Source organism: Orbicella faveolata, unplaced genomic scaffold (genome assembly GCF_042242905.1).
Source record: "Orbicella faveolata isolate gen_17 unplaced genomic scaffold, um_ofav_v1 contig_13, whole genome shotgun sequence".
Taxonomy (NCBI): Eukaryota; Metazoa; Cnidaria; class Anthozoa; order Scleractinia; family Merulinidae; genus Orbicella; species Orbicella faveolata.
The window spans coordinates 3,832,918-3,846,212 of NW_028301540.1; the positions used below are offsets into that span (position 1 = coordinate 3,832,918).

Below are 13,295 nucleotides of genomic sequence, written 5' to 3' on the forward strand. Positions count from 1 at the left end.
TATTGAGCAGTTCTTTCATGACACTGTTTATTAAGTTGTGGAAGGTGGTTCCAATTTGTAAGTCTGAGTATGAACCCTAGTGTGTGACCATTCAAATGAGAAGTACTGAGCAGTACCTTTATGTGGTACTGCAAATCATAAACAGTGCTACATGAAAGTGCTGCTGCTTTAATCTTTGCACGAAACCCTAGCATGTGTCCATTCGTGGGAAATCGATTAATTTCAAGATCAATACATTCTCACTGTTCATAACGCTGACCAAGAACGTAAATGAATCAGATGTGAGCGATCATTCAAAAGAAAACTGATGAGAAATCCTTTCATGTCACCCACTCCTGTTTGTCTTTCGATTCGATTTTCACTTAAGCAAAATTCTAAAACACTTTGACTATGTTTTCTCATATTTGGCAGCGACAGGACTAGATCTGACTCAAATATGTTCCTGGGTTGTGCGTGGAACCCTTTAACAAAGTCAGAATACACGCCGACCTCTTCGTGGTCATGTAACAGAATTGATATGTATTGGGAGACTGGAGACATGTTTTTTTTTTAAACATTGGGAAGAAAACATCGAACAAGTATCATATCGCCAACTGCTTTTCTTTCAGAAAGTAAGCCAATCAGTTTTTGACAGCTGTAAAAACTCAAGATAGTAGCCAAAAAGGCTTTGGGAAAAGCGTAAAATTAGTATTTCCCCTGAATGAAATAGTCTCTTTCAATCATTGAGTCAAATTTGCTGTGTTTTTATAGTTAATATATGGCTCAGTGGATAACGAGACGAAGTGCGTGGTGAAGTGCAGTGGCCAAATAAGACGCAACTCGTTTTATTGAGTACGGAAAGAATTAATGTAACCCACATTCCCAAATAAATGTTTGTGGGATGCTAGCTGGGAAGAGAGGTGATTTAATCTCAGTTACAATATAACCAAGTTTGTCAGTCTCTATTTTGAATACTGTGAGTTTCTTCACGATTGAAAGTGCTAAGAATTCAAGACTGATTAATTGGCGTTTTTCGTTCTTCTCGTCGATGTTTGCTTTTATGCAGACAGTGTATTAATAACATCACAAGAAATTAAACGTTTATTATTCATGGCAATATTGTGGATAAACACTAGCCGTGAGGAATTAATCTTAACCTTTGCTTAAATGGGACGTCATGTCTATGGTTACGATGTGTCCGTATCGTATTAGATTAGAGCTGCAACTATCTAATCACCCGATAAACGGAACTAAATAAAATATTTATAACGCCTGAACAAAATATTTGATACACTTGCATAATTGGAGGAAAAATGTATTTTAAGCTTGTTACACATCCCTAACGTCTCGAGAATATAAACTGAAATTTGTTTAAAATCAACTGGATTTGGTCCCAATATCGGTTTTGGCTAACAAAGATTCATTAGTGACACGATGCATTAACCTGCTTATTTTTAGATCCAAAAAATACTTAAAATAGATATGTTTCCAAGAAATGCTAATGAACAGAATAGGCAATGCTGGTTTAAAATTCTAGATACAACAACCAGCAAAACGAAATACTTTGAGTTTAAAATGTATTTAATAGTCAGAAAATTAATCAAACAAGATGAGTAGTTTGTTAAGCTCGATTAGCTGATGAATAAAAAGGTCCATCTTTTCTTTGAACAGCTGTTCAAGTTGACAAAACAAATCCTACAGGGTCGAAATGGATCAAAAACATAATGGTTCCCCTTAAAACCTTTCTCATTAACCACGACAGAAGACAATTATGTTATTTATATATCTTAAAATATCCAGACCTTTTTTTCCGCGTGATCGCAAAAGGGCGGAAATAGCCAACAAATTGATGGTGAATTTTAAAATGATGTATTTTCGATATATAGTGTGAATAACGTGGGGATTCATTATAAATAAAAGCTCTTTCTAATATTGACTATTAGGATATTCTGAAGAGCATAGCTTGCTGCAGTGTCGATAGTGCAGATTTGAAAGGTAAGTTGACAAGGAACATAATTTACCTTTTTGCTTGACAGTAAAACTGAAATGCCGATTAAATTATCTAGAACTTAATATATATGAATCGAATTGAAAAGCCCTCAAAATATCACTGAATTAGAATCGTTATTAAAATGGGTCCAAATCACTGATTCCTTTGCCTCTAGAAGACATACCAGCTTCAACGAAACTTAATTCAACGCTAACGGTGGAGAGGACGCCATTCTGATTAAATAGGATATTCGAATTTTTGGCAGGCGTGCCATTAAGCTCTGTCTAATTCAGAATTGCTAGAAACTGATGTTAACTACATTTGTGGTCATTTCATTTGTCTAGAAGTCCAGCCAAAAATGCTTTCGAGTTTTCCCATACTTCGATTCGTGTTACGTAGTTTTATACTGGATTTTTTGTAATATTTTGTATGATATTGCTAATTCAGAGTTAATCATGGGCTAAACGAGTGTTAAAGCTATTATTTTGATACGAGAGAAATTCAGTTCCTATTTGATCGAAATGCATTTTACCAGTACCGCTGACTCTATAGATTTTCTTTTTGAACTGGTAAATTTTTAGGGTTTTATGGTCAAACTACTGATGTCCACAATATTCGCTTTGAGTTTAAAAATAATTCCTATTTACAAGGCTATAAAAGTTAAAAATATGAAACACCGAACGTTTTCGTCACTAGGTCATCTTCAGGGTAAGTCACTTAACCTGGGTAGGTAACTTACCCTGAAGATGACCTGGTGTCGAAAACCTTCGGCCTTTAATTTTTTACTTTTCAACTTTTTTAGCCTTGTAGATAGAAATTATTTTCAAAAGAAAACTCAGTTTGTAATAGGAATCTAGCCATACCCTTTTACACCAAATCGGACTTTACTTCTATGTTTTGCTTAACTTGAATTTCAAAATAGTACATGTTCACGAATCTTCAGAACAAAAACAGAATAGCTTAAAAAGGGATGACAATTTTCGCGACGTACAATAAGTGCAAATCAACAAACTCCGGCAGAAACCATATTTTACTAAGACGGTGACGTTTAAAATCGCAGATCAGAATATTATTAAAACAATTTCGTTTCATCACCGAAAAGGGTCCTTACCAGACTTTTTTTTTTTTTCCATCTTGCTTGTTTTAACCAAAAATTTCGACAAAGGGTTTAATTGCAGTATACCTTCAAATTCACTTTCGGTACGTTACCACAATCAACATGCTCAAAAACTAACGCCGTTCAAGCTGGCCAGCTCTGTGATTGATCACTTAGTATGCGCGATAGGATTTTATTGCTTTGATTTTGTCAATTATTTCAACTATAAAAATAAAGTACTTTGCAAATCGTTAACGTTTTGAAGGTATCACCTCAACTTGTCACACGAAAAGGCAATACGTGCTAATTATATACCACTTAAAAGTCTTCTTCGTCGTCGTCTTCTTTTATCGTGACCTGTCACACAAAATTTCAAACAAACGGCTAATGGAATCACTTTCGTTTTTGCCAGTATTACAGCCGCTCTTTCCGAAATAAAAAAAAAAAAAATCAGGGGAATTTTTTTTATATTTTCTCTACATATGCTGGTCTAAAAGGTCTTCCATTCAGAAATCTGATAAATTTAGCTTGGAATAATTAACTAGATCAGATCTATAGTTAACCAACGAAAGTTAAATTTCTTAATAAAAAAAATTGCGTTATGGTTTTTGAAGAAATGTTTTATTGTTGTGGAGGTCCTATAACACGAGCCGGCAGAAAAGATTCGAATATCATGGAGTCGCTCACAATTTTAACAGAAATACAACAACACAAACAACAACCAAACAACCATTTTATTTTGCACCTTCCCGATTACGCTATTATAGGGAGTACCCCCGCCCCTCCCTGTACATAGGACAGTACCTCCGAGTTAGTGAGTTTTCCATTCTCCGCACGAATTTGCTCCAAATGAACGAGTTTATTATTGATTTAATTAATTAATTTAGTTTCACTTTTAATTTCTCGCTGGAATCGACTAGAAACAGCCCCAAATCGTCTGAAAAAAGTTACCCATCGCAGAGTCGAAGTAAGTCGTTTTCACTGAATTTTTTTTTTTTTTTTTTCATATTTCGACTGTTATATGCGATCGTTACATTCCCATACAAGTGTTTATATTTACGCTGTGTTGCGCAAGGCTGAGTATAAATGTTCAGGGATCTCGAGGAGCCTGGGATACCTGTGGTTTATTAAGTGGTATTTCAGTTATATCGAATATCATCGTCATAAGTGCTAGCTGTGCTCCCTATAAACTAGAGGATATCCGTAGAAAGAGTATATCTGCAAAAATGATAACAACTTAGGAAATAATTGAAATGATTGAAATAATTGAAATAATTGTTGTCCCTTGCTTGATCACGCCGGTACCTTGTGAGATAAGTTGATTACAAATGATCCTGATTGTGGTTTTTAGTTTCACGGCCCCGCCTGACCGCGTTGAATTACTCTCTGCTCAGCGTCAGCCGAGGGCTGTTAGAGGCCTACTTCGCTCGAAACTGCACGAAAGTATTTGCACTTTCAACACAATTAATCAGGCGTGCTAGCATAGCTTAATTAGAATGAAAAGAAATACAATTTGTCGTCATGTCGGCTTTGAGAATAGGTAGACATATATTTTCCCGGTCTCTCTATATTGGATTATGGTGTTTCAAAATTGAGATGATGATATACTCCGACATTTTTGTACCACAGTCTTTGCCAGTCTCTCGAAGCACTCAAAGAACGGTAAAGCTTCACTGTCGGATTCCTTCCTAACAAACTGAGGACAATGAAAAGAAAAAAGGAAAGACGTTGAAAAAAGTTGTTCGTGGTGGTTGATATTCTCTGTAGTACACTTGAACATCATTAATCGCTTTATACTTCAGAAATCCTCTTATCCTTCCACATTTCAAAACAACGCAAGACTTGAGTTTTTATTTCCTTCGCCTACCTCTTAAGAATCAAGCCGGCTTTTTCTGAAAGCGTTAAGTCAGACGAGCGAAAAAAAAAAAGAAACCGAAAGCTCCAAGGTAAGCCAGACATGACCAATACAAGGAGGGGTTTACAAATGATAGGGTTTTTGGATATCACATTGACCAGTCAACATTTGATATCAGTAAGTACCTGTGATGTGCATGTTGAAACCACCAGTATGCTTCACAGGAAAAACGAGTACAAGCACATGCTTTCAACTGATTCTTTATTATGCTGACTATCACTGCCGGAATATTAAAAGAAATCAGACGATATATAGGCATTTCCTTTCTCGTACTCGTTTGATTTTGATCACAGTATAGTTAGTACACAGAGATTGTTTAGGAAGGAATCTGAGCAGGCCTGTAATTTATTGAAGATTTTTTGCACCTAAAAAGGACCAAAAATGCATGATAACAACATTAACTATATTATAACTGACTAACTTTAGACTAACTTTCGTAAGAGCATAGCAAATGCATGAACTTGAAATCTAGATCTACATGGGCGATAAACGAAGTTGTTACGGCCATATTTTGTTAAGGTCATTTGTTCCGAAATTCGATCAAAATTTTGCTGTGCAGTTTGTAGAAGATATCGCTTAATTATTTTTATTTCTTTTTACTTATGATAATCCACAACCACACATTTCTTCACCGACGAAACACCTTTGATTAGAATTTGCAACGTAACTTGTGTTTTAGGTTCTGAAATAAGCCGGAAACCGGGATATAAATTCTTTATATGGTTTAAACCACGAGGATTAAGAATTCTCTGTTCCGATTCTCCTGCAACGGGTATTAAGTGGATGAGAAGCACAAAGCTGCTGAGTTACTCAAATGCGAACAAATGAGTGAAAAATGTTCACTTAAAAACCGAAAAGAGAATTCCTAAGGGGTAACGTCCTTTTCAGAAAACGTACGTTAAAAAAGCAGCACTTCTATTTGACAATTCGAACACCGAATCAACTATTTAGACTCATAAATGCATAATAATCTAATTGTTTCAGCAGAATTCTAACTTACATTTCCTTCAAACAACGATCACTGACGATTTCTCTACTGAGTATTTAACAAAATCGCGAATTTTCTTATCCATTTCGAGTTTTTGAAGCCGAGAATCGAGAAACAGCAAATTTTGTTCTCAGGAATTTAATTGTTCGTAATAGACCTTTCCCGCATTCCAACTAACAATGGCGCTGAGTGGAGGTCAGGTGGACAAAAATACAGTAAATGATATATGAAAATGTGCACCCCAACCTCGCTCAGGAGCTACTGTTCGTACCCATTGAAGTGGAATGCGGGAAAGGTCTGTTGTCATAATATTTCCATATCGTCCTTCCCCCGAAACGGGGAAAAACAAAAAAGATTTCGCCGTTTATTTCAATTTGCCAACGGATTCCAGCCATTGCACACTAACGGCTGATTTAGTGTATAGCTAAGTCAATCAGATTGCAGCATTTGCATTAGTATACAGGTAAAATTCTACTAAAAATCAATGGTAAATACGAAAACGTTTTCGATTTTTTGGTCTTTTTAAAGTAATGAACAGCATAAAGTAGTTTGTTATCCTGAAATGCTCTCTTGTTGGGAGTAGTCAGTTTGTATACAGTCAAGTTCGATATATTTTGATTTCAGTTTTATGGAATCCAACCAGTCAACCACTTGGCGAACTCTTTATTACTGACTGATGATAACTTGCACGGCTATAACAAACTCTTATATAACTCACTTCTCTCTTGCACCAGTGATAACAAAATACTACAAATTCCCACACTCCATTTAACGTCTGTTAACATTAGGTCAAATATTCCATCATGGAGTGTGGCATATTTTACACAGCACTTCAAAATATTAAAAAATAGCGAGTGTAAAATTCCAGCCAATAATATTCGTAAATGGTAAGAGTCTCGTCAATAACTGAAAATACCAAACAAAATGCGTGCCACTGAATACTAAACAAGGGACTAAACGTATTTTCGTGTATGTCGCCAATCAACTCTCATAAAATACAAAATTTAACTGACCTCCGTTTACCACACGTGGTGGTTTTGATACGGAAAATACTAACTTGATGAGAATTATTTCACGGAGTGTAATTGGAGAGGAAATCTAGTTGTTTAAATTTTTGGTAAAATCTCAACTGTCAACACCTTTTCAAGAAACTTTGAATGACTCAGCTTCAGACGGAGTTCATGAATTTTTGCAAAGTTAAATCGTCTTCGTTCGAAAATCCACATAACATGCACTGAATAGAACTGACCGAAATTTCTAGACTTCGTACTTGGATTGGTGTTCCCGTTTTGAAAGAAACAAAGAAATCGGTATTTAATACTCCCTTTGAGATAAGATCGCAGGGTCAATGCTTGAAAACTTCGTAAGTCCATAAGATGCTTATCTACCGGTCAATACCGTAATAAATCTGTCAGAGCGGAAGATCAGGGGATTTGAAGCCTTGCGGGCCAGACGACACTCAACGAATCTCGAGGAAGTCTTATAATGGGCGAATTTTGGGAGGCTTTTATGTAGCCGATGACTACTCAAGCCTGATGGATAAGTAAAATGCACGATTATATAAAATATAACCTTCGCTCGATGCTCTTCGGTCTCCTCTTCAACATGAAAAATCATTTACTGAGCACAATGAAACTTTTGTGCTATGTATAGATAGACTGTTACACAACATCGCCATGTAGATTGCTGGCGTTCATTTTTAAATCTACTATGTTTTCTTTTTGAAAAATTTCAAACGCTTGCCAAATCCTGACGTGATCATTGGCTTGTGGCTTTATTCGACCTTTGTAAATAGCACGTCAATCATTGACACCCGTTGAAGTGGGTGATGACTTGAACGCATTTCCCAATTGATATTTTTTTTAAAAGGAGCGCTGAAAACAGTCAACAGTTGACCCTGGCATTTTAGTTTTTTACTGAAGAATTCGACGTGATCGTGTTGCCAAACTTTTTTCACAACTCCGACAATGCCTTTTTTAAATACCCGCAACTTCCTGGAATTCATAGGTTAGGTAAAAATCCTAGTTTAAAAGGTTCTTAAAGTCTTATTTTTGCTTTGATGAAATTGTCTCTTTTATCTCGTGAAAGTCCTTGAGGTAAAATGGGGTCGGATTTAAGCGTAAAGGAATTCAGAGCAGTTAGCGACTACAATTTACGGCGTTTTTCGCAATGAAGAGTTGAATTTTTGAAGAGATTAATGTGTCAAATACCCAGTTTGCATAACTTTTGAGTAAACTTCTATTGTATCACAAAGCGAAATTGCCGACAAATAGTCTGCGTTATAAAAGGTGCCGGAATAAGTATTATGTTTAATTGTTAACAAACTCGTCTCGAGGTTTGAACGCTAAGTCTCCGGCAAACATATACAAGTAAGTTGTCTTGTTTTCGCTATTCGTAAATGTCTGCCGTCTTATAACTAGCTGCTACAGTCTTCATAGACAAGTTAGATAATAATCAAATTATAAAATCAACCAAATAACAATGGGAAATTTAGGGCAACTGAATTTTTCTCCACCGAAATTAGATAAAATTTATTGCCTTTTGTAAAAGTTGATTCGTCGAGCGATTTCTAGAATTTGTACTGTTTTGATAATCCCAGCCGTCAGTGTCTGAAACTTTCTCTGTTACGGCAAGATAAGCAATGCGATTCGAAACAATTCAGAAGGGAGAAACTCGATGAATATATGAAAGTGAATTTTTAAGAAATTGTTTCAGTCCAGGACAGCCAGAACACTTAAAACGCGAGCACTTGTTAGTTTTTTGCACATTTTTTTAGTGACCATAGAATGCTGGCTTTTCTTTTTAACAAGAGTATTTAGTATTTTTACACTTTAAGAATGCTAACATTATACATGATCTGAACAGCCCATTCTACAGTGATCAAAAAAATGTACAAAAAAATATCAAGTGTTCATGGTACTGTAACCGGCTTGTTCCTTCTTTGGGTTCAATTTTTCTAGCTAGTTAAAGCTGAAAGAACACATTGTTTCAATCGGCCTGTTGTTAAGGTAATTGTAACAAGACAGATCATATTCTTGTTGTAACACAGACTATGTTTTAAGAGCCCGTAGATCGGTGGATGGCATGCGTTATAATTCACCAATGAAGAGATAGTATTAAAACTATAGAGAGTTTCTGTCGAGGAACTATCGGTTGATAGTTGCCCCGCGGAAATTTGAAGTTCTTAACTGAACAAATATGCTAGTTTTAAGAGCATCAAGTTTCCAAGGGCAACTATCAGACCGTCAGTTCCGAGACATAAACACTCTATTGTCTTAATTGTTCACCCGCTAAATTTTCCTCCGCGCGCCAGTTGAAATGTCATATTGAATTATTTTCAACTTTTTTAGATGAAAGCCGTGACAGCAAAACGTAAAATTTGAAAAAGAAAACCGACGAAAACCTACTTAATACAATTTCAGTTGTTTATTTTCTATAATCTCGCGTGTTTACAGAAACATTTTCACAGACTAGTACAATCCATCCGGGTATTTTCCTCGGACAGGCACCATGGGAAGATAGTGTCTCTCCGCGGAAGAACATTATCGCTTCACGTGATCAATTTAAACCAATAAGAATCGGGGAAAATTTAGTGGTGAACTATAACTGCCCACAGTGCCTGTCCGAGGAGAATATCCTGATAGACAGTACTCTCCGTGAAAATTTTTCTTTAGACAAGCGGGCTTTTAGAAAAAAATTTTTGAAAGATTGATTGATCTGCATTTACAGTGGGTTTTGTCTGTTTTCTTTCCAAATTTTACATTTGGCTATCACGCCTTTCATCTAAAAAGGTTGAAAATAATTCAATATGATTTTTGAACTGGCGCGCGGAAGAAAATTTATTGGAGAACAAAAAAAGAAAATAGTGTGTTTCTGTCGAGGAACTATGATAATCGGTCTGATAGTTGCCCCTTGGAAATTTGATGTTCTTAAGACTAACGTATTTGCCCTCGAAGTTTCGCTTCTCGTACAAATATTTGTTTTAAGGTGGCCGAACACAGTTTTCAAGAGCCTATGCTTAATTCACCATTACTTTTAAGCTATTTATGCTTTGGCGCTCGTTTTTTGCAAGAGTCAAGGTTAACCACAGAAAAGTTTATTCTCGCATTTTGGCTAAGGTGTGTGCTGTTGCCATGGCAACGGGGCTGGTTAAAAACAAGGCTTAAAGAATGGTTTTTGTTTATTTAAAAAAAATCCAGTCGTTAGATTTTTTCATCTTTTGCCCACTACGAATTGACATTAAATCCCTTCTATCAACACTGTTCTAATAAAATTTTGACATAGGCGATTTTCGTAATTCGCCGTAAATCGTTTTTACCGCATGTTCTGTATTATTAAAAATTCCCTATGTCAAAATTTAGATTTTTTGCGATAGATCATTCACGTGGTTTCTGAACTATTTTTTTGCCAAATTTCTTGAAATTCTAACGACTGGATCGTCAGAAATCCGCAAGTTTCTGCAAAAGCAATCGGTCTCCATTTTTTGAGCAACTGCGCATGCGCTGCATTTAACTGGGTTCTTTCGGTAACAAAGAGAAAGCTGAGAATTGCTGGTTTCTTTGCGTCGTTACCTTTTCTAACATATCTTTGTAATAAGAGACTAAAGTCATCAATACACTGTGTTCAATAATAGAGAAAAAATAGCACAGATAGTGCGGATGTTGAGTAAATGAAATGATCGCTCTTTGCAATCCTTGTGCGCGCGCTCAATTGCATCAGCAAAAGCGCGCGCGAAAACTGTGTTCGGCCACCTTAAGAAGATTAAATTTCCGCGAGGCAACTATATAAATAGAAAACTGAGTGTTCTTTATGTCTTTGTCGTATATTTTTCTCAGATATAGACCTGTGGGAGTATCATTACTATGAAGACCACTGCACCAATCTGCCTTCTGCTGTTAGTCCTGTTTCTCTGTTCTCTGTTTCTGAGCAACTCCGACGCCCTGACTAGATTCACTCAACGTCGCTTTATTCGACAAGGAAAAAAAGGAAAAAGTCATGGTAGAAGATCTTCCAGCAACAACAGATCCTCCGGTAGAGATCCTAGATTCTTTCGCGAGATACACAGTAAGTATAAAGACACTCTTTAAGCGGTTTCATTCAACCCACAGGCTTTTTGCAACAGTTGGTCGCGTGACGCGCTTTTCAAGAACACACTGAATTAGTCATTGGCAATGCACAATGCCATCGTAAATGGTAAGAATATTTACGATACAAAATGCAAAATTTCAGGTTTATATCCTTAAAGAAGACGCTTTGCCCTCCAGTCACACTCCAGTGGTTTTCCAGTCATGCGCTAGTGGTAATTTTGCAAGCTGGAGCCGGCAAAACTTCTTCGCTTTCAAACATAGCCTTCGAATTTTTGTAACATACAAATCATCATAAAATCTAAACGTTGAAAGACATTGATCTGAAAATTAGAGTTCGAACGTGTTCTTTCTTGTTCTGAAATTCATTTAGCTGTGGCTAAAAGTTTAGAAAGTATCGGAGGCGGACCAACTGTTGAAAAAGCCTGTTAAAAGAGAAGGTCACTCAGGAAAACCTATATTTTTTGTCAACGCTAATAAAAACCTTGCACCAAGTTTAGCCACTCACCGAAGTTTCAGCCTCTAAAGTGCAAGTTTTCCCTATGAAATTCATCTCCAAAGAAGCCCAAAATTCGAACATCGTTGTCGCCATTTTGAACAGTACTCAGCAGCGACGCCGCGTTTTCTTTACATCATTCCGTCCGAGAGATTTTGTCCAAATGGCTCCCGACAAGCCTTTTTAACTACCACTCTCTCTTGAACCATATTATTTTGAGCCAAACATGCCCCAAACTCCGAAATGATAGCATCGAAGTTAGTAAAGTGGATAATCGCATGGAAAAAATAGAGTTTGCTGACCTTATGAAGGATGCTAAGTCAGTTGCAGGTTTCTCTTCTTCCCGCCAATTTTCGAGTCGGACGGAATGATGTCACATAAACACGGCCTGGCTGCCAAGACAGTTTCAAAATGGCAGCCTCCGAATTCATTTCCTTCAAGATGAATTTCTTAAGGATAGCGGGCACTTCAGAGGCTGAAACTTCGGTGAGTGGAAAAGCTGAATGTTTACTTCCTATGGGCAAAGACAAAAAAAGTAAGCTTTTTGGAGTGACCTTCCCCTTTAACCTTGTGCTAGAGCGCTTTTCACTCGAGTGTCGAAAATAACTCGCAATTACTTTGGTTTTGCATTACTACGCCTTGTGATTGGTTAAAAAGTCCGCGTCACTTTTCATGCATCCAATCAGAATTAAAACCAAAACCAATCTCTATCTACATACTCCGACACTTTTTTCCCGCTCTTCAATTAAGGTGCCGGCTTCAGGTATTTGGTTCAAGGTTTGATTGTCTCACTAAATTGTTCGTTCCCTTCAGTAATTGGCCCGGGAGGAGGTGACATCATGACCTCATCACGTCTCAACTGACACTGAAGAACATGTGTCACATGAATCACGAAAAGTTTTGGTTTTCCATCTGATTGGTTGAAAGACCAAATGTTTAAGTTGGTTAGACCGTGTTGTGCTAATAAAAATGATTTGCGTTCCACAGATGAGACACCGAGGAAAGAATCAAAGGTTTCTTGGTGGTGATGACGAGAAAACTCAGCCAAGACAAAGGACTATCTGATGGAATATAAAGACAGATTATTTATTTGCAATTCAACAAAAATGATCGAAACATTACAGTTTTAAAATGTTCTGATAAGAAGATTTCTTATATTTGGTGATAAGTTCTGAAGACTGGGATTTTTAAATCCGTCTTGAGGTTTAAAACCACGGTGCATTAAAGCGACTTATCTGTGTAATCAACAAATTATGAGAAAAAAGTTCTGTTGGCCTGAAGTAAAATTTTCTGTCTAAAGTTTCAATATATTTTGAAACTATAAATTAACTATCAAATGCGTCATAGAACAATAAAGCGTAGAAGTGGTCATGTTACGCCTCTAAAAGTATTTATTCAAAGAATTAAAATAAAGACTCAAAGATGTGGCAATATACAAACTTTTCTTCTTGTCGATCTCTAATAGAAATTTAACTTAACTTAACGATCACTGTACTGTCAAACGCAACAAAGTTTTGGTCATTTATAAACCTTGGGTTTTACAGCCCTAAAATTATTTTTTTTCTGGGACATGAGCTTTTATCGATCCGTTGACAATTGGCAGAAAAAAGTTTCGGAGGGAGCTAAGATGAAATTAATTGTAAGACTGGCCTCAACTTATTGTTCAAGAGGCTCCCCATTAATCGGTCTTTAAACCGCAGAACTTAGCAATAAGTCTGCAACTTCAGTAAGTCAGGAGGCAAAAACA

General features: G+C 36.5%; 1 long non-coding RNA gene across 1 annotated transcript; it reads left to right on the forward strand.

Annotated features, from left to right (window-relative positions):
* The first annotated feature begins 1,902 nt into the window (after positions 1-1,902).
* Positions 1,903-12,987, forward strand: LOC110060620 (uncharacterized). Its single transcript, XR_002297896.2, has 3 exons — positions 1,903-1,974; positions 10,804-11,032; positions 12,536-12,987. It is a non-coding gene; the product is annotated as an uncharacterized LOC110060620 (long non-coding RNA).
* The last annotated feature ends 308 nt before the right edge of the window (positions 12,988-13,295 follow it).